The sequence below is a fragment of the Delphinapterus leucas genome, chromosome X, assembly GCF_059928025.1.
Source record: "Delphinapterus leucas isolate spDelLeu-1000000601 "Yukka" chromosome X, BTC_Dleu_Yukka2, whole genome shotgun sequence".
Classification (NCBI taxonomy): domain Eukaryota; kingdom Metazoa; phylum Chordata; class Mammalia; order Artiodactyla; family Monodontidae; genus Delphinapterus; species Delphinapterus leucas.
This window is the reverse complement of record NC_143150.1, coordinates 19,045,186-19,064,213: the sequence shown is the minus strand read 5'-3', so window position 1 is coordinate 19,064,213 and position 19,028 is coordinate 19,045,186. Positions and strand designations below refer to the sequence as shown.

Sequence of the window (19,028 nt, the reverse complement as noted above, 5' to 3'; positions counted from 1 at the left end):
CAACTATACTTCAATAAAATTTAAAAATAAAAATAAATACATATATTACAATACGACTCAGCCATAAGAAAGAATGATATTTTGCCATTTGCAACAACATGAATGGACTTGGAGGGCATTATGCTAAGTGAAATAAGTCAGACAAAGACAAACACTGTATAATATCACTTATGTGTGGAATCTAAAAAGTACAACAAACTAGTGAATATAACAAAAAAGAGGCAGATTCACAGATACAGAGAACAAACTAGTGGCTACCAGTGGGGAGGTGAGGGGCAATATAAGGGTGAAGGAGTGGGAGGTATTGGGTATAAGAAAGGCTCAAGGATGTACTGTACAACACAAGGAATATAGCCAATATTTTGTAATAACTGTAAATGGAGTGTAACTTTTAAAATTGTATAAAAAATTTAAAAATTTTAAAAAGTAGCTGACACCCCAAACCAATGACTAATTTTGTTTGCCCAAAACATACAAACAACCACATGCTTGTTGCAACTGAAAATCCTGAATAACTCACACTTAAACTGCCCACATCTTATTCTACCTACTCCACGCTACTAAAATGTTGTTTATGGTGAAACAGATGCTATAGGCAGAGTTATCCTGTGGCCTAAAAACATACATATTAGTGCTCTCTAAACAGCTTTAACAAACAGAATAAGAAATAGTTAAAACCTGTCGCTCCAAAGATCGGGAAATGTATGCAGATTAATCCATCATTTTTTAGTTTTTATCATCATGAATAGAGTAATGCATGGAACGTTTTTGTCGGTGATGGTATAACACTTTATTATGATGCTTAATTTGTTTTACATCCCATTTAATAAATTGATTGCTAATTACACAACCATTAGATGTGTAAGCCTTTCTCTATTCTTAACAAGTTTTAAATATGGTATATCTGAAGAGGGAGATAAGAACTCATTTACAATTGACAGAATTTAGTTACCAACTGATTACAGCTGAGATTGTATTTTATTTCCAGAGTAGTAAGTTAAGTTTACCATTTAAATGTCTGCGATGAAAAGCCTAATTTCATTTCAAATTCTCCGTGTGGAGAAAGCAGCAGTGCATTAAGGCTCTGAAAGATGTCCACAGTAAAAGACCTTTGGGAATGAAGTCAGCATGTTCAGACATAAAGGAGATTTCATGGCACTGGCAGAGAACTGGGGATGGGGCTGGGTGGGTAAGGACAATATCCTTATGATCGTACGTACTGGAGAGATGCAACAGTACCCTAGAAGGCAATATTTTCCTCCCCCTCACAATGATCTAATTCAAAGGAATATGCACAAATTGTCCAGATTTCTAAGGTGGTCTCCAGTCTCTTAATGGATTATACTCAGTACCTCATATGAGTAAATCTTTTTTTTCCTACTGCTGGGCCTAATTCTCATCAGTACAAAAAAGTAATTAGAAAGGCTATGTGACTACCATTGTCTTTATTTGTGTAATCATTCCCATCAATATCCTAGGTATATTTAACAGACTCTCGGCTTATGCCTCCCATCCACAATTTTAAAATTCATTTTAATGTGTGCCTTTTTTCATTGCAGAAGAAAATAGCCACTCACAGGTTTTCTTCCAAACATGGTAAATGTGTACATTTATATTTATTTAAAAATCAGCTTTCTTCTCTCTTGATATGACCATTTTAGATTTGTAAAAACCAAAGCCAATTTTTGAACTCATTAAACTCATATTAATGTGGGCTTTTTTCTACATTTAAACTTTTTAACCATTCTTTTGCTGCTACAAGCACCTCACACCCAGCCATCCCAAGATTTTTAGTTATTGTTGTTGTTTTTCTAAGATGTCTTTTTTTGTCTTCTGTTCCTAGCTAGCATTATTTTCTGTGTCTCATGGTCTATCAATATCACTTGGTAAATACATAATACTTACATAAAGTGTATACCCTCGGGACTACAACATATCATAGACATTAAATCTTACAGCATTCCTACAGCAATATGTCTCACTTCTCAGTTTGAAAAACAGACACACAACTGTGAAGGAACTTAACCAACATCATTCAGTATGTCAGCACCCAAGACCCCAGTATCCCTTGACCACTTTCCCTTCAAAAAAAAGAGGAAAAAGCATTTCTGACCTGGTTTGAAATAACATCTACTAAAACACTGACTTTTAAACCATTTCAACAGCAACAAACAGTGAGAAATACATATTACATCCTAAGTACATATGTGCATAGATCTGAAATAAGTCTCACAAAAAATATCTAAGCCTACTACACGATATAGTCCGATATTTTCTTGCTGTATATTTTATTCAATTTTGTTTAAAAGTAATGTTAGTCATAACCTACTAAACAGACTTCATTATGCACTAATGACTTATTGCCCACCACTTGAAGACTACGCTGATAGAACAAATAGACTTTTCACACGCCACAAGGTAATGGTATTGGCTTCACTTATAGTAGGGTAAATCTTCATTAATTTTGAGGCCACTAGTGCAGGCTGTGGTAACTGAATCCGAACCAGCTTGAAATATATTTGGGGATAACCTACAAAGAAAGGGTTTGCTAAACAAAACATGATGTCAAGAAGATGGAAGGGGTACTTAAACTCCTAGAACAAGATACTTCTAAGGTTTCTGGATCATTATTTAAATGCAGCTGTGTTGCTAATTACAAATGTGTGTTAATTCAGGTAATAGGACATCTACTCAGAAGAACCTTATTTGTTCTTAATCCAAAACATTTTGTAAATCAGAATATTGTCTTTAATCTGAGCTCACAGAATTTTAGTGTATCTTAACATTCAAATGCAAGAATGCTCAAAATAATAAAATCATGTTTTCAAATTTTTTTTTAGTTCATCCAAGTCATTTCTTTGTTTATAAATGTGCTCGAGGCCTCATCTAATAATAACAACAGTAATTGGTATACAGTTCATTTGTAGTGTTTTAAACTTTGGAAAACTTTTATTTTTTGAACTGGTTATAACCAGCAATCTTTGGATTACTGAATATTTTAAAAGCATGTAATGACATTTTCCAGACCCAAAAATGAAACTTAATATTTGGTTTGTGCCGCCTGTGACAGATTTCTCAATCCCATGAAGAAACCCAGGTGTCTGGCCTATTATGATTGCCCGTATTTTAGAGGTTCAGTCCACCCCTGCCATCCCCCCACCAAATCTGATAGATATGAAAGAAAATTTCAAGGTAAAGGACCAAGCCAAGTTCTGAAGTCAGGGTGTCCCACAACCTCCCTTATGTGGAGGTATCTATTAAAGAACTTAGAACAGATGTTTATCCTTTATAAACATTTAACATTTTAGCAAATTGAAGGCTTAGGAAGCTAAGGGAGCAAAGGACAGGCCAGGAAGTCAGTAATTCCTGGATGTGAACCTAATCTCGGTCCTATTCTGTTTTCGCTCTAAATCAATGCCAAATTCTTCACACCTCAGCTGCTTTATAGCAGACAAGAATTATACTGCGGACAAAACTGTTTCCTGGGAATGTCTTAGGTTAAATGGTTAATATTACAGCCCTCAAAGGTGCTTCCGCAAGAGGCAAAGCATTCTTCATACATATTATTTACCTTTTCTTTATATTAGGGAATTGAAACAGAATATCGGTGTCCTGCTAAACTGACCTTGAAAAGAGATCATTCTTTCCATCCCTAAATTCTTGTCCACTTTGGCAATGATCAGTTATTCAACCAATTAGGAAATTCAACCATGTGATCTTAAAGGTTTTTAAGGTAGCTGTAACACCTGTGAGTTGACCATTTTCAGGCAGCTAATACTTGGCAAGTTCAGGGCCCTTATCTTTATTTGTCCCCTCTCCACTGGGTCATCAACCTGAAGGAAATGCCCTCCTCACCCACGTCTTGATTTGGCACCCTGTGGGAAAGTCAGCTGGTCCCTGTCATGAAAAGAAGCTCCGTTCTTCATACCACAAGGCAGCACATCCATATCTGGTTCTGCCGGCCTGCTTTGGGCTCTTCAAAAGGCAGACTGCGTTTTCACTTTCTCCTAACCACTTCGTGATAAAAGCGCCCTGGTCCCTTAGTGGCATTTAATGAATGGTTGTCTCTCCCTGGATTTGGACTGTTGGCCTTTCCGACCAGTCATTAACTGGCAGGAAATGCCCTTCTCAGCAATCACTATTGTGTAAATAGAGCTATAAACTTTCAAAGGCCCATGCAACCCCAGACCCTAAAGCTGCACGTGTGTGTGGTGGTGGTGGGGAATCTTGACTGTAAAAGCACTGCCTTCCAAATTAAACTCAAACCACATGATAGTCCATAAAATATATAAAACATGCAGTCCAGTGACAGATTTATTGTGGCCCTACAGAATAAAGCCAAAAAAATCTCTATACAGAAAACACTGCTACTTTTGACCCAAGTAGCCCCCAAACAGGAAGTTAAAATCAAATCAGCCAGCTGTGGCCTCACTAAGTTATGAAGGAGACCAGCGCAAACGGCATTTCCTGTCATTGCTTGTCACCATTTCTCACTGCCTCCGTCTGAACTGTTTTCATAGGTGGCTAAAAATACTATGGAAATTTATTTGGGGATAGCTGGAAGGGCAATGAGGAGGGCTATTAGATGATCTAAGCTTGCAAGTGAAAAAAGTAACTTTTCCAAAAAATTTTCCTTAGCACAGGTCATACAACCAGTCACTTGAACTTCTGCACTTTTAATGAACACAGGAATAACAGACCACATTAGGAAAAGTAAAAGTGCTCATAATCAGACATTAGATAGCCTAGGTGTTTCCTGTTAATTTTGGGTTTATTTTCAGAACCACAATTTGCATGCATCTGATTAGTAAGAGAAAACTGCAGACTACAATATCCCAGAGAAGAGGAACTAGCTTCGTAAATTTGGTTTCTCTCTCCCTCTGACTCTCTGTCTCTTTCTCTCTCTCACCAGCCCACAACATGACTTGTGCAACTTCAAAGTATGTGCATGTATGAGAGCTCTCTAAGGGAATCACATTTTAGATCCTTTATTATTATCACCACACTCTTCACAACATATGGAGGTATTCTCTTCTTTTTCTAGCACTGTGAAATGCCAAGCCCTGTGTCACATTTCTCCAGCCTGTCAACTTCTCAGTCACAAAAGAGCTTTGGAGGGGAAGTTTCAGTCGGGAAGCACAAGCATTTTGCCCTCGTATTATTGCTACAGTATGTCCGAATGAGTCCCCCAGCAAAACCAGGTTTATCTCTCTGAGAAAGAGGATTAATAAATGGTAGCAGGGCAGCTAGTTGGCCAAAGTTCCGCCAAACTCTAATGTCTTTCTCAAAAAATGCCTTCCCTTGGGGAGCCTGTCAACCTGATTCCAGCCCAGACCCTGGCTTCAGAAAGCCGCAGAGCACTTATTGACACAGCCCGTGTCTGTGGCTGAGGCCACTGCTATAGGCATTCATGAAACAGATCAGATTACACGGCACCTCCTCGACCACGCCCCCCCCATGTTTTTCTGCATTTGAAGACTTTAGACATAAAATGTGACCCTATAATCTGTACTATTTTTCACTTCATACTTCTGCGTGAGCTAATAAGGTTTTTCTTGGTGCTATCCAATTACTTAGGAAAAATGCTGACATCAACGACTTAGGAGTTTAAATTTTTCTCAAAATCACTTCTGAAAAGAATCCACTTCTCTTCTTTGGAATCCTCATCTATCACAGATAGCAAGAATTTGGGGAAACATCAACGTGTTCTTTAACAAAATAGCACCCACAATTGGGCCAGTTATTGAATGCCTGCTTTTCAGAGGACAAACGCAAACTCCAGTTGGGTGCTGAGGTGAAATGTGATCTCCGCCACTGTGCCATGCCTCTGGTTGAGCGCGTTTCTCTATACGTTTTAAATAGAACTCAGAAAAACCACTATATAGTACATGAATCCAATCATAATAAAGCAGCCACCTTAACATTAGGTGACAATCTCATTTTCTAAGTTTGTAAAGCAAACAACTGGGGAATTATACTATGGGATGTATGCCCGAGCTAATATTGTACACGGTGCTTTTGTTCCGCTTTGTTTTGTTTTCCCGCGTGAAGGTTGAAGACTAAAAACAAAAGGTGAAATGCAAGCTCTCTGGTTCTTTCACTCTCAGTTTTTGCTAACAGGCCACCCCCCCAAAAAAAATAAACCCCACCCCCTTGTTTGGTTTCTTCATGCCCCTATATAAGGAGAGGCTACAAAAGCTGTACCTAAAGACTGATGGTCCTCCGGGCACAAAAGATGATTGTGGTGGATCTGAAATGGCAGCTCTTGTCTCTTCCACTGTGTGGACTTTGCTTTCTGGACACAGTAAAAAGAGGCGCTATTCATACCTGTATCTTGGTAAATAAAAACCTATGCAAATTCACCCTCTAAATGGGCAATCAGTGTTTGACTGAAAATGAGACAGCTCTCAGTGTCCTTTTTGGGTTTTGTCTCACTTCATCACTTTCTAAACTATACATGACACGAGGCATCTGAGTCACGGTATTTCTGATTTTGTTCCTTTTTTTATCTGGTGAAATGATTTGAAGGACTGTTGCTACATAACTTCTTGTGGCAGACTGATTTCTCTGGGATGTGCTGGAGATATACTAAATGCAACTACAGGTGACAGAAAAAGAGCAACTGGTTTTCAGGCTACTCCTCGAGGTCTCAGCCCAAAGGTTGCCATTTCTTGCTTTTCCCTGGACTTGTGAGAGAGCTGTTATCAACGCCTCCAGCAGGATATTCTGTTTGTTGTTGGGTTAATTTTTTTTTGTCAATCAAAAATAGATAACGCTACCTGAAATCACAGGAAGGCTGTTCATAAAATAAAAGAACAAGTTAGAAAGACTATTCTCCCATTTACTTAACCAAGTTTTACTGACAGCCTAGTATGTGCCAGGCACTAGTGATATGAGGTAAGGAGACCCAGGAACTTGCCTAATAAGGAGTTACTCATACATTCAAGGAAACCTGAATAAGCCTTAGAAACCATTTTCAGATTTCCACACCAGTTGCGGGCAATGCCAAGAAGCTCGAGATTCAAAGAATAACTGTTGGGGACAATTTTAAGCTAATTTGAGTGATCCACACTGGAAAACAAGATCCGCCAAACTGTCAGTCCCTAGGATGCCCCCATGGCCTAAGGAGATCACAGAGCCTGCTGGAAGTCTAATACCAACCTCCTGCAATTCTGCCCAGACTGCCTTTCTCAACTGGAGGCCCTTCACTTCTGGGCCCCTCAAGTTCACCCACTGTGTGGGCATAAAATGAACTCCTGCCTAACGTCAGAAACAAAGCACTCCTTCTACTCATGAGCCAACTTAATGCTGATGGAGGAAGGACTTAAGAGTGGACATAATATTTTAACAAGCGTGCCTAATTGATTCCTAAATCTCTCGTTGGTCTCCTTTTTACCCCTTAACACTTTGTTCTCATGGCTATTATAAAGAGTTCTGGGGTTACTATGCTTGAGTTTCTTGAATAGGATCATATACATATAGAGGGAGAAAAAAGTATATATATATACGTGTGTGACATACGTATGTGAATATACACAACATACATGTTATATACAATGTACATATTATATACATTCATATGTATATTCACTTACAATATATACACACACACACACACACGTGCTTAAAGCAAGCTTCCTTTCATTTCTGTTTCCTCTTGAGTTGTGATCAATGTATCCTTTCTCTGAAAGTTAACTGACTGGAGTTGAACATACAGAGCCTCAGAGAGAATCATGTAATACAAGCATTTATTATGAATGCTTTTAAAAAAAGAAGCATTTTTTCTTTCATTCTTAGAGTTGGAGGATTGCTGTAAAAATAGGTATTTTTCCCATAATCTTCCAGGAATAAATCAATGCCCAGCTGTATAAATTGTCGTAAAATGAAGACTAGTTTGCACATGTGTGCACATGTGTGTGCTTTCATGTGTCCAGACAATTTGGGAGTACCTTTATTTCTCAAATAAAAATAAGGTCCCTCTTCCCAGATTGCATTATTTCTCCATCACTCTTTTAAAAACACTGTCACTCTATTTAAAACCAAGTAGAAGTAAATGATGGTTTTATATTGTCTTTACTAGAATGATCTGGAAAAAAAACTTTTCTGACCCCTTTTAGGTCACATGGATGTCATTAACACCTGGTAATGTAACTGATAACTTATTTATTCTAATTCTCGAAGTTGCCTTTCCAACATTGTCATTTGGCTGTCTTGAGGCAATATATAACCATTTAGGAAGAGCAGAATGCCACAGACCATCTGGATTCCTTAAGATCTAAAAGCCTACATTAATACAGATTTAATTGCTTTCTTTTGGATCATAATTTGTATTTGTTTGTTTTGGGCTGGTTGGCAATTAAACTACTTGCTCCCAAACAGTTTATTCTCTTAGAGGAAAAATGCCCACTTCATTTTATCTGAGGCACGGGTTTCTTTCTATTTTTTGGATCGAGAACTGCGTCACACGTAGGGAGAGGCAGAAAATTCCCCCAAAGAAACAAAACTGATATCTACTTTCTTGACATCACATACATTTATAATGGGAAAAAAATCCATCTGTTCACCCTACTAGACATTGTTATAAGAAAACTCAACTGTATGGAAGCACCTTAACGAAGTCAAGGTGAGTGTAGCCTGACTGCTCTTTCAGACACTTGATAGTTTTAACATGGCAGTGACCATTATCTAACTTTAATTACAGGATCAAATTACTTGTCAAACATGGACTGTAACTTATTCTTGTCTGCTAGGCCCCAATCCCTGTTTGTAATCCTATCAGACAACGTGATTTATTTCGAAACAGAACAATTCTGCCACCTTCCTGAATTGACTGCGCTGTTAAGCAGGATAAGTGTACATTTTTCGGAAGGAAAATCTTCATCACGTTAGGGCTTCTCACTCTCTTCTTTCCTTCCCTTCCGTCTCGCATATAAAGACAGTTGGGTGGAGAACAAAATTGTACTTCCGACTACACTGTCAGCATCTGAACAGCAGCCCACATATGGCCACTGTTCCAGCACTGTGCAGTACTGTACAGCCTCCAAAGACAAAACCTTTCTTCCCCAGGCTGCTGTGATTACTTTTTCATATGGTAGAGCTGGGCAGATAATAATACACCTACTGGTCAGAAGGATGAATTACACAAGTGCCTAGCACTGCGGTGAGAAGCAAGAGAACCCATTTGAGGCAAATAAAATGCAAGCAATTAGGGGGAATGCTGTTCTAAATTACTTCAAATTTTGAGGTTCTTGCCAGCTCACAAAAAACAGAAAATCTTCTGTTTAAATTAAAAGCTGAGCACGAAATCTGCTCCTCTGTGAGTTTACCGACTACTCATTCTTCTTTTTAACTCCACATTTATTAAGCACCTAATTTGTGCAAAGCATTGCTTAGGTAAAAGGTAGGTTCAGGAGATTACCAAAGAGAATTCGGATACCAGTTCAGAATCATAGGTTTTATCCCCCTTAAAAAGCAGCTGTTGTGAAATGCCTTCAGTGGACAGTTGAGGGAAAAAAGGGACTTTATAATAGTCCTGGGAATCATTATGAGGGCTTAAAGCAGCGAAGGAAATTAGAGAAATGAAGTAGCTCTTAGAAATAGAGCGAAACATTCAGTCACCACTCCTAGCCCAGCACTATATCAATTCTCTCTCAAAATATTTTTTTTTCTGACAAACTCCTTCACCTGTTTTCACACAAGGTCTCCAATCTCATCACTATGTGAAGCCGCAGAATGTTTAACTGGCAAAATGTCTTCCTAATGTCTCTGACACTAGTTCAGCTTGTCTGTTCTGGGCCCAAGGTTTAGCACCCACCCCAGCACCCCCTTTTTAAGGATGCATTTGGTCCAAAGTCATTCAGCAACAAGGCAGCACATGAGGAAGCAAAGCTTCATGAGCTGAAATCTAAGGATGTAATCACTAAAAACGTGGGAAGCTGCTTTTGGTCACCCCTGCTCTCTTGCAAAAATGCAAGTATCTATTTCTCTACCTGCAGGAGGAACTCTCCTTTCAGATGTGAAGCAATGAACTGCCCCAAACACTTCTCCCAACAATAATCTGCAAAACGGATTACATAGTAACTCCACTGGAAACAGTTAAGTTCTTTTTAGGCACACTACAGCATCTGGGCAGGAAAACTGCACCATTTCTAATAAGTGCAAAACAATCTCTTTTCCCCCCGCCACTCCCCAGAAGCTTGCTTAATTTAATAACAGGAGAATCTGCCAGCCAAGTAGCTTCTACTGCTTTGGGAGAAGTCGAAAGTGGACAGAGGTAGAATAGTATCAGCTGGGCTATGGGCAGAAGCCCTTTTAGGCTATGTTTAGGGAAGTTTCAATAAATATGAAAGCATCCCCCCAAAGTATTACATATTGAGAAACATTTTTTAAACAACTTTTAAAAGTATTTAAACATTAAGGGGCTTCCCTGGTGGTGCAGTGGTTAAGAATCCGTCTGCCAATGCAGGGGACACAGGTTCGAGCCCTGGTGCGGGAAGATCCCACATGCCACAGAGCAACTAAGCCCATGCGCCACAACTACTGAGCCTGCCCTCTAGAGCCCGCGAGCCACAACTACTGAAGCCCGCACGCCTAGAGTGCGAGCTCCGCAACAAGAGAAGCCACTGCAATGAGAAGCCCACGCACCGCAACGAAGAGTAGCCCCCGCTCGCTGCAACTAGAGAAAGCCCGTGCCCAGCAACAAAGACTCAACTCAGCCAAAAATAAATAAATAAATTTATTTTAAAAAACCATTAAGGACTAGATTTTCATAGGCAAAATGGAAAATGTGAATGTAACTAGAAAAATCTGAGGTCTCTGTTAAGCTTCATTGACAATATGCCTTTCATCAAAGGGAAAAAAACCTCAGGTCAATTGTATTAAACACCGATGTCTAGTCTTTTGTACAGCTATTTCAACAGTCTACTTTCCAACCATTATATCAGTAACCACCCAAAGACATTAAACCAGGGAGTCAACAGAGCGAAAAATTATCAACCATTTCAAAATTAAATCTTGCAATAGTTTTGTTTTAATTGATGGTTTCCCATGAACTCAATACATGTGTAGCGTTAGGCTGTGGGGATCCATGCCCAATTCATAAACACTAGCATTTAAGGAACATCTAAGAAAAAAGAACTTTTGGAAAACACACTACCTTAATTACAGCAACAATAAATTCACCCTCACTGTTGTATCAATCTATACCAATCAATAGTCAGAAAACACACAGTAGGTCTACTAATGATAAAACTACACAATTGAATCACCTGAATGTTAACTTGGGTTGCTCGTCTTGATTTAATTTCATTTTCTGACCATAAGAGCTATTTGTGTGAACGCTAAAAATTAAAGTTACCTTTTCAATAGTCTCCTAAAATCTACCTTCAGGCCCTTCAGATGCCGGTAGTAAAAGCAAGCTGCCCAAATGTGTTGATCCAGAGCGGCAAGAGACAGGGCTCAGCATGAAAGCTGGGGCACTGCCCACGATATCGCATGGCCACGGGGAAATGAGTGGCTAGAAGCATTTGCTGATAATATGCCATGCAAGTTCCTTTAAATTACAAAATGTATATTATATATATGTTATATATGCAATATATATAAAGGAAGAAGAAGTAAAAAGAAAGGGAAAAAAGAAAGAAGGAAGCAGGACAATAAGAAGACAGATCAAAGCCCTAAAATTGCAAAAAGTTGCAGGATTACTTTTCCTTCTCTTTGCCATTTTGAAAAGTAAAGTTTAAAAGGCATTCGATTTCGTCGGCGTCCTAGGAAGGCAGCCACGCTCACCAACCCCAACTCCTCGCCATCCTTACCTTCGGCTGCTACTGCGAACCCAGAGCCTAAGGGGTCCCGCTCTCAGCGGCAGCGGCGGGGGCAGCGGCAGCGACAGCAGCACATGCCATCTGTTAGCGGCAGAAGCAAAAGCAGCGCTGCGCGAGGTGGCCCCGGTGCCGGGAGAGCCTCTAGCAGGGGTGGATACTCAATGCCGCCATTTTAAAGCGAGGCTCCTGAAATCATTAGATATAAGCAAATTAAAGCCCGCCCCACCTACAGAACTTCAGGGCTGGGACGGGCAACCCGGCTCCGAGTCGGCCGCGGTGGGGTATAAAATGTCAAGCGAGAGACACGCACACGGGGACTCCAGGACGGAGGCGACAATCCCTCCGATCCCCTCTTCCCCCCACGCCCCGTGCTTTGGCGAGCCTCCTTTCGGGCCCAGAGGCCAGAAGATTTTCTTTTACTCGACTACTTCGGGGCCCTTCCCCGGGGCCGGCCGGCGGGCCGGGGAACAGCGGGGAACCCGGGCCGGCCCTCCCCGCGCCTCCCTAGCGCTTGGTTTAGTCCACTTGGAGCACACCTAGAGCTCCCCGGCTCCCCAGCGGCAGGCGGGCGTGGGGCTCCGGGCCGGGCTAGCGGCTGCCATGGCAACCCCGGTCCAAACCCCGCCCGGCCGCAGCCAAAGGCGTGCCCTCCGCCCGCCGGCCCCCGGCAGCGCCCGCTGACCCGGCGGCCCAGGCCCCTGCGGCGGGCAGGCCCTCGCCGCGCCCAGCGCCCGGCACACGCGCAGCGCGCCGAGGGCATGGCGCCGGCGAGGGGGCTTCGGGCGCCCGAACGGCAACTCCCGCCAAACTCCGCCGGGCAGTGGAGCGGCGCGCGGGCGCTCCCGGGCTGGGAGGCGGCACGCTGCCGCCCTCGGCCGCCCGGCCCCGCCCCGCCCGGCCAGGTAGCGTGGCACACCACGCACCGGCCCCGCCGCCGCCGCCGCCGACCTCACCTGGTCCGGCGCGCGCCGCTCCCAGCCCCGGACGCGTGGGAATGGGGCTGCGTGCTGCCCCCGCTCCCGCGCCCAGCCCGGGACTCTCTGTCCTCCGCCTACTTCTCGCTGCTCCCGGAGAGCGCCAAAAAGTCGCGCGCCGGATCCCGCTCTGAGTGCGGGCACTTTCTTCCTGTAGGGCGCTGTTCCGTCGCCAAATATATTCTTTGTGTGGTTCGTTCATTCATGCTCGGTTCTCCCGGAGCGAAGCGCGGGCTTTATTCTCAGGGGGTGTGGCGCCTTTTCCCCCCAACCCGCCGGCCCAGCCCCCGCTGCAAAGGCTTTTTATTTCATTGTTAAGGGAAGGAGAGGGGGCACAAATCATAAGGCTCAGGTTTTACAAAAGCGAGAACAAACAGAGCTTGCACACAGCCCCAGAGGGGGCGGGGGAGGGAGGCAGCAAAGTTTCTAGAGCTGCAGGAACAGAAGTGCCAATGAGAAATGCAGTGTGGTTCAAAGCTGTACTTTTATAGTCACTTCGGATACAGGTAAGGTGAACTAGGTAATTCCAAAAATGACCTTAGTGAATAAATATGTCGGTCCACTGAAGGCAAAAAATATATATTTATATACACACCAATACTCACCACCTGCCTTCCTGGGTCCTGTCCCTTCTATAAATCCTTTATTTCCCTTTAAGACGCTAACCTCAGAAAGGGAATCATTGATCTGTGCGAATAGTTCCCCCTCTTTAACGGAGTTTGAAGGGTAGGAGGAGCCCTAAGGTAGGGTACCAGATACTTTTGAATGACAAATGTACAAAGAAAATGCAATTATATATTTTGACTTAAAATAATGTACATCTGGATAGCTAAATTACAAGTTTTGATTTAATGCAAGTGTAATAGGAACACCAGCTGTCCCTTAATTGGAGACCCACAATAATAAACGCATGCTTTTATTTAATCTTAGGAGGACAGTTGTAGCTGAAAACACATACATATGCAGGATCCTCAGTGACAAGCTCATAGCAATTCATGGGCTGCTTTCCTGCAATGAACTGCTTTACCCCAGTACAGAGTTCTACATGCTCTGCAGAAAGTGCAAAAACATTACAGGAGATATTTAAGCAGCAGTGAGATAGAAGAGTGGAGTGAATTCTCAGGCTCATTACGTTTTAAAAAAATCTGCCCGACTGATCCAAATAGAATTCTCCAGCTGATATTAGGCAAGAAATCAATCACTGTTAAATGTGGGATAATAGGAGCAGTTGGTGCTCTTTAAATAATTAAGAAAAACCCTTTGTGGCATCTGACAAACACTGTGAAAGTTATCAGGACAACGTGCAGGGGCGGTGTCTGATAGGTTTGTAATAGCGGGTAGAATCGTAGCATAAGTCAAACAGAAGGCAGGAGTTTCTAGTTATTTGAAAAAAGGGAAAAAAGACACTTTCATTCCTAACCACCTTTCCCCACCTCCCTTCCAACTTGCCAAATGACCTGTCCTACTCTAAAAGTCAAAGTTGGCTGACATATAGGAAATGGCTTTTGCAGTCCAGGACCTGCCATAGCTAAAAGTAGGAGGTGTTGGCTACCACAGTAGGCTGGAGAGAAGGGCAAGGCTGAATTATATAACTTTATACCCAATGATCTAACAAATGAGGAACTGTTATCACAGCGAGTCAACAAAGGAGTCTTTATGCTAAACATAACTTGGGTCAACACTGGTTCCCTTACCTCTGCCCACCGTGGCAAACCACATCTCCTGTGGGACACTCTGGCTTTCCCTAATCCCACACAAGCTGGCTTGATTTTGTTGTTATTGCATGGCTGAAATAATTGTTTTATCATAAATTTCAAGTCACAAGTAGGTCAGTTTGCTGGTTCTCGGCATAGCACAACTTCAACGCTGTCTCTTGCTGGAAATTTCTGACCAGTGAAAGTTGCAAATGAGACTTTATTATTCTCTCTTTTCCACACTGAAGGGGAGAACAACCTTATAAACAAATTTGAGCCTGGTAAACTGTCCCCCTTGTATCCAGGGTGGTGTGACAAATGAAGCTAGGCAAATTTCCATGCCACCAGGTCATTAGGGAGTGTTTTCAAAGGCAGTAGGAAATTGCTGTCCCCTCCCCTCAGCATTTTAAAAGGGCCCATTTGCTCTCTGGGGTAGACTCACCTTGGAATTACTTTCCACTTTAGTTGGAGTGGGTAGAGCTAGACAACGTTTTCTTTTCTTCTCTTTTCCTTTGGCGTGATTGGGGTCACGACCCAGGAAAAATCAAGTTGTGTACTCACTGACCCACTAGATGAGTTCTGAAAACAATGTATGTACATTATAGTCTCTGAATAACTTACACTTCTCTCGTTGCATTTTGGGATAGCCTCAGAACCACTGCTCCTAATGGATCTTCAAAGGTCAGTGCTTCACATTACTTGGATTTAAATTTTCACTCCTGTCCCTCTCCCTGCAGCCAGTCAAATACAGCAGGTAAGCAAACATTTAAATACACTTAGGGAATGTACTCTCATTATGTCTTAACACACATACAGATGTAAACCTAAGACTGTAGGTAAGGACGCAGCAGCCTCTCAAGTGGCCTGTTCTTCCAATAAATCTAATTAAGTTGGATGGATACAGGAAAGAATTCTAAAAGTTATGTAATGGTTTAGTAACAAAAGGATTATTGTAATCCATCACCAAACAAATGTTGCTGTGTTTTTAAAGATGATGAAAAGTAAAACGCTCTCAGATATCAGTGCCCCATGGTTTTGAGGGACTTTTGAACTCTCAACTTATTCTACCAGAATTATGTTTTTACTCCTCTGCGAAGGCACATAACTCATTTATTATTCTTTTTCAAAGATGGTCAACTGATGCTACAGTATTGGACATGCGGGCAGGGTCGTGCTACGCACAAAAATGTGAAGCACCTCCTTTCTCTTTTGAACCTGTGGAATTATTGTCACCACCTAATGTCATTAGCAAATAGTCCTGTTTGCTGCTGCCGTTCTAGCAATGGCTCCACAGCCTGCAGCCCCACGACATCATTTGTGGCCACTCCATACAGAAGCCTCTGGCTATTTAAGGGTGGTTGAAGGGCTACAGACACTGATTATTCATCCATTTCTGACAAGCCTTTTCCATTTTCCATTCAGAGCTGGGAATTGGGGGGTTGGGGTTCACACAAAGGTTCTGATTAGATAAACAGGAAAAAAAGACAGCAGACTTTCATTTTTAAAAAGGTTTAGACAGTCAAATAAATGTCAGCTTCCAAGGTAACCCCTTTGTAAAATGATGCAGACTGTATGTCTTACAGAAGGAGTGATGAGGCCATCCAATAACTAGTTGCATCTTGAAATCATTGCAAACATAGATAATGACTAGATCAACATTCTCAGGCTGCAGAGAAAATTTCTGAAGTTCATATTTTTCTTTCACTTGGACAAAACTGTCAGAATTATCTGAATACGTTCTAATAAACGCAGAAGAAAACAGGAGAAATATTAAAGACTCACATACTCCAAAACACACCCAGGCCAGATGGATTTATAAGGTGATTTTCTTCCCCAAGCCTTTGAAGGATATGTTATACAAATTATCCTTGAGTACTGAAACGTATGGTATATTTCTTAAAATTCTCTTCAGAGGGAAATGTGGTAAGAATGATACAGATAAAAACGATACAAAAATGTCAGAATAGATTCAAAAGATAAGAATGATATAAAAAAGAAAACCGTGGCTTATTATCACTTAAGCATATGATCTTTATAATAGCAGCCATTTACTATGGAACTACTCCATGCCAGCCACTGTACTAAGCATTTTTCACGAGTTAGCTCATTTGATCCTCACAATAATCTCTATAAGGTAAATATCATTATGTCCCCACGTTAAGAACAGGAAAGTGAGGCTCATCCAAAGTAACGAATTAGCAAAGCTATTAAGTGGCAGAACCAGGATTCAAAGTTAGTTGTCTCTGCCACTTATGCAGAGACATGGGGTGATTATGGGGTCCAGCTGGATTTGAACTCAGACACTTGCTATGCCATACTGCCTCTCACTGATATGGGCATTTTAATCAAAATGATGCCAATAAAATATAGAAACTTACTCAAATCATTTTAAGCCTTGATCAAATATTGTTTATCCCAGATATATAAAGATGATTTAGTCAAAAGTATCAATATTATGGAAAAATGTATGGTCATCTCAGTAAATGCCAAAAAGGCATTTGAACCGTATGCTAACACACATATATATGGAATCCAAAAAAAAAAAAAAAGGTTCTGACCAACCTAGGGGCAGGACAGGAATAAAGATGAAGATGTAGAGAATGGACTTGAGGATATGGGGAGGGGGAAGGGTAAGCTGGGGCGAAGTGAGAGAGTGGCATGGACATGTATACACTACCAAACGTAAAATAGATAGCTAGTGGGAAGCAGCTGCATAGCACAGGGAGATCAGCTCGGTGCTTTGTGGCCACCTAGAGGGGTGGGATAGGGAGGGTGAGAGGGAGGGAGATGCAAGAGGGAGGGGATATGGGGATATATGTATACGTATAGCTGATTCACTTTGTTATAAAGCAGAAACTAACACACCATTGTAAAGCAATTATACTCTAATAAAGATGTTAAAAAAAGGCGTTTGATAAAAGCCAACTCCTTGTTATGGTTGACATCTTTTAAATATAGGAATAGTGAACTACCTCTTTAACATGATAAAGGATGATAAAGAATTAATCTGCCTATTGGAAAAACAAAGTCATTTCCTATAAACTGGACCTAAATAAGGGAGCTTTTACTCATGTATAAGCTTAGTGTTTCTGGAAATTCTTGTTTTGGTAATAAAGTATGAAAATAAATTAGAAGTGGGGCTTCCCTGGTGGTGCAGTGGTTGAGAGCCTGCCTGCCAATGCATGGGACACAGGTTCGTGCCCCGGTCCAGGAAGATCCCACATGCCGCGGAGCGGCTGGGCCCGTGAGCCATGGCCGCTGAGCCTGCGCGTCTGGAGCCTGTGCTCCGCAACGGGAGAGGCCACAACAGTGAGAGGTCCGCGTACCGCAAACAAATAAATAAACAAACAAATTAGAAGTAAATATTGGAAAGGAAGAAACTAAAGATAGAGAATTTTTAGATAACATTAGTATATACCTAGAAAAGCCACAGAATTAACTTCAAGTGATTAGACAAAACTACAGAGTTCAGCACATCAAAATATCTATCAGTAAGGCAAAAAGGAGAAAAGGTAACACATTTCAATAAAGAAAAACACTAAAGTATTTGGAAATAAGTGTGAGAAAAAGAAATAATATGAAAACTTAATGGCAGAAATAAAAATATGGATAAATGTAAAGTCATGCTACATTTCTGAATGGGAAGACCGATAGTGTGAAGTTAATACTTCTTCACAGATTGATTTATAGATGTAGACAATTCAAATGAAACTATGTCTTATTTCAAAAAAGATACCACATTCATTTGTAGTAACAATTGTGCATGACTATCCTAGAGAAACAAAAGTCTAAAAGAATTATCAAATATTAGAATGTGCTATAAATTAACACTAGTTGAAATGGCAGAATTCAGATGCAAATCAGAAATATCGATTAGTAAACACAAAAGTGAGACCAGGAAAAGGCTCTAATAAATGTAAGAATTGAATGTGTGATGAACAAAGTATAACAAAACAATGGGAAAGTACCCATTATGAAGTAAATTCACCTGGGTTATCTGGTCATGGATATGGAGAGGAATTAACATAAGGCTTTATCTCTTACCATATATAATGATTCTTTCTACATGAAATAAAAAATTAAATAGTTAAAGAAAATTTTTAAAATTAGGAATTGACTAGAGTATTTAACTTAACTATAGGAATTTTAAAAGTTTTGAAGTAATAGAAAACACTGCAAAGAAAAGACTGGTCAGAGAGGACAACATAATACAAAAATGTAAAACCATTATCGAAACTAAGATTAAATGGTAGAAATGCTAGGAAGATCATAGATATATGACTAGCATCTAAACTGTAGACAGAGGTGCTATACAGGTACAAGACAATTATCAGATACCCAAGGGACAAATGGTCAAAGAACATCATCACCCTAGAAGAAATCTATATTGTTCTAACTAGGAGACACCATTTGATACTTAATTTAATTGCCCCAAATAACAATTTATAAAACCCAATACTCTACAGGCTTTGGAAGAATAGGCTCATTCAAGTTGCTGATGGCATTGCAAATTGGGTCAACAGTCATAGAAATGTCCA

General features: G+C 41.0%; 1 protein-coding gene across 7 annotated transcripts in view; it reads right to left on the bottom strand.

Annotated features, from left to right (window-relative positions):
• MBNL3 (muscleblind like splicing regulator 3) overlaps window positions 1–12,964 on the bottom strand; it is a 127,982-nt gene extending 115,018 nt beyond the window's left edge. Inside the window, exons 1-2 of one of the 7 annotated variants that reach the window (XM_089904075.1) lie at window positions 12,776–12,964; window positions 11,814–12,008 (exon numbers count right to left, since the gene is read on the bottom strand). The gene's annotated coding sequence lies outside the window, so the exon portion shown is untranslated. Of the gene's footprint in view, window positions 1–11,356; window positions 11,552–11,813; window positions 12,437–12,775 lie in introns of those variants that run through there. The other 6 variants (XM_030760604.2, XM_089904076.1, XM_089904077.1 and 3 more) reach the window with 6 other exon arrangements.
• Window positions 12,965–19,028: the final 6,064 nt, after the last annotated feature.